We start from the raw sequence: 3,058 nt of genomic DNA on the forward strand, positions 1-3,058 counted from the left end.
ATATTACTGCTAGAAGAGGAGCAAGTTCTTTCACATAATCTTTTTAGAATCTTATAGGTATCTCATCTGGTCAGGACTCCTTTCCACTACTAAGCGATTATAGTTGCATTTCTGTGCCGGACGCTGTGGGCGAGCGGTTCTAGGCGCTTCAGTCCGGAACCGCGCAGCTGCTACGGTGCAGGTTCGAATCCTGCCTCGGGCATGGATGTGTGTGATGTCCTTAGGTTAGTTAGGTTTAAGTAGTTCTAAGTCTAGGGGAGTGACGACCTCGGATGTTAAGTCCCGTAGTGATTAGAGCCATTTGAACCATTTCGCATTTCTGTTCCAGGGTCGGTTATTCAGCGTCGGCCATTTTGACGTTCGTACGACGAATGAAAGGAAGGACCGTGTTATGATCTGCGGGGAAGCAATTTCGGAAGACCGAATTCAGTATTTCAGCCTCCTCTCTGTTCCATTTCGGTACCAGTATGGTCACTGAGTGAATTAGTAGATGATTTTGACACTGATCTTCCATACGACCAGAACCTCTTAAAACACGGCTATTAAACCATGGTATGAGATCCAGGCCTTAGAGAGGATGAGGAAGAGCAGTTCCATGAAGTTCAGTGAGCCCCTCTTGTGTGCGCAGACTTGCGTGAGACCTTACATTGTTACGGTGAAGGAGGTGTTCCTTTGCATTTTGGTGGCGACGAACACAATGCGGGAGCAACAGCTGCTTGCGGCCGGCAGTCACGGGGGAGATCGACATCTTGGCGTGACCTTCTTGCGGTGATGACAGACCGCCTCGCCCAACGACTGAACGTCCATTTCTTGACTGCCAGGTCTCCGCAGGCATTCTGCAAGAGCCTATGACTATCTGCGATGCTCTGGTTTTCCGCCAAAAGAAACTCAATGACAGATGTCTTCGTGGACCGCACCTCCGATACTGAAATCATGAAGCCTACGTTAGCGCAGTCACCTATTGGAACTTCATGAAAGTATTGGGGCTGAAGTGGGCATATTCCACCACGTCCCACAACAAATTCAAAATTTTTTCAACAGAAACTAGCACAGAAGAAATTATGTTTCATTGCTTACTGAACGACCCTCTCATTATAAAAGTGTATGTACGTATGTTCCACATCGCTGGTCGATTTCAACCACACGTGGTAACGTACCACTTACTGCCTGGAAACAACCGCGTTGGTAGTAAGAACCATCTGCCTATCTGTCTGTGAAAAGGCTGTCGCGTGGGGTGGGGGGGGGGGGGGGGCAGGGGGGTGTGAAAAAGAGGAGTAGCCCACGACCCGTGAATACCCAGAATTTATTAATCCAGTATCTGAGGAAGAGAGCTCTTTGCATCTTCTCTACTTCTTGCCATTGAGACTTGTAGCCAAATTTTGGGTGAATACTAAAGACGTAGTAAAACATCACTGATATCATTCGATGTAATACCTTTTATAATGCATCAGTTGAAAAGTATCGAGTATAAAAATATGTGTGTAGGGATGTAGGCATTCAGTACGAAGATGTAGGGACGCTTTTCCGTGTCCCTACCTGTGGGTCTCACACACAGTGGTGCAGAGACGGATCCATTCATTATGAAGTACGAGAAGTCTAATTTGCACCACGAAAGGAGGAACAATGTGCCACAATAGGAGACTTCCAGTTTCTTTGTAGAATGATTCTCATCGTACATTACTGATTCACATCGTAAATTGGTCTGAAGAGTAGTGGTATCAAGTAGTGTCGCAGAAATATCATGGATGCAGACCAGATGGGTGATGGTGGCGTCCAGATGTGGAGAGTCATATGGAGTTTCATACTTTCGTTGATGGCCAAAGATATATCTCCAACAGAGTTGGTGAAGTACAGGATCCGGGCTCTGTGGCCGAGCGGTTCTAGGCGCTTCAGTCTGAAACCGCGCTCCCGCTACGGTCGCAGGTTCGAATCCTGCCTCGGACATGGATATGTGTGATCTCCTTAGGTTGGTTAGGTTTACGTAGTTCTAAGTTCTAGGGGACTCATGGCCTCAGATGTTAAGTTCCATAGTGCTTAGAGCCATTTGAACCATTTTTGAAGTACAGCATGCGCGGCTTTTCAAAAATTGAATTATGCCAGACGTCCTCCACATGAACGAGAATATTCGTGTAACGCAGGTTGACCTGCACCGTATGTGCAGGAAGTGCGTGATGTAACGAACGTCTCCCAGCTTGCTACCATTGACTGCTGCGTCGCTGCCGTGTATGTGCAGTAGGGAAAATCGCATCCTTTCAGAACTATTTTTTTTCTTATATGTTTCCAGGATTGTTGCTTTCCTCTTTAAAAGGATTATTTATGATTCCAGATACATTTAGACTGAATGCTTTGGAACCTGTGTTATAGAATAAATGGCTTTTGATTGAGCTACATCTTGATGTCTATCGTTTAAAAGCTCCCTGTTCAGGATACACGCTTTTATATCTTTAACTCTTGGAAGGCAGCTTGACCGATTATGAAGGGTATGAAACAGAGAAGTTGTGTGAGTGTTTGAGATCTTAAAAGTGATCTTCCACTAGTACATCTTTAAAGAATCGAATCCCTTGTATGCCGGCCGCGGTGGTCTCGCGGTTCTAGGCGCTCAGTCCGGAACTGCGCGACTGCTACGGTCGCAGGTTCGAATCTTGCCTCGGGCATGGATGTGTGTGATGTCCTTAGGTTAGTTAGGTTTGATTAGTTCTAAGTTCTGGGGGACTGATGACCTAAGATGTTAAGTCCCATAGTGCTCAGAACCATTTTGAATCCCTTGTATATAACGCCATATCTTGCGAATTGTGTGTCGTATAACGATATAATTTTGAAGGTGCATTTAATTCTATATGTAGATGCTGACTGAAAAAGTGTAGCGAATACAGATAGTAACAAAGAACTAATATTTTAAAACGTCGTGCCTGATGCTCGAGTTTCACTGCACGAACAGCGAAAATTGAGTAAGCGATATTCTTCATTATTTTGGGTGCAGTGTAAGCGAGAAAAACTTTCGAAAGATTTAAAAATACGTGTAAAATTTGTTGGATGTCGATAAGTGCTTTAATTCTCT

This window comes from Schistocerca americana, chromosome 6, assembly GCF_021461395.2.
Source record: "Schistocerca americana isolate TAMUIC-IGC-003095 chromosome 6, iqSchAmer2.1, whole genome shotgun sequence".
In the NCBI taxonomy this organism is placed as follows: Eukaryota; Metazoa; Arthropoda; class Insecta; order Orthoptera; family Acrididae; genus Schistocerca; species Schistocerca americana.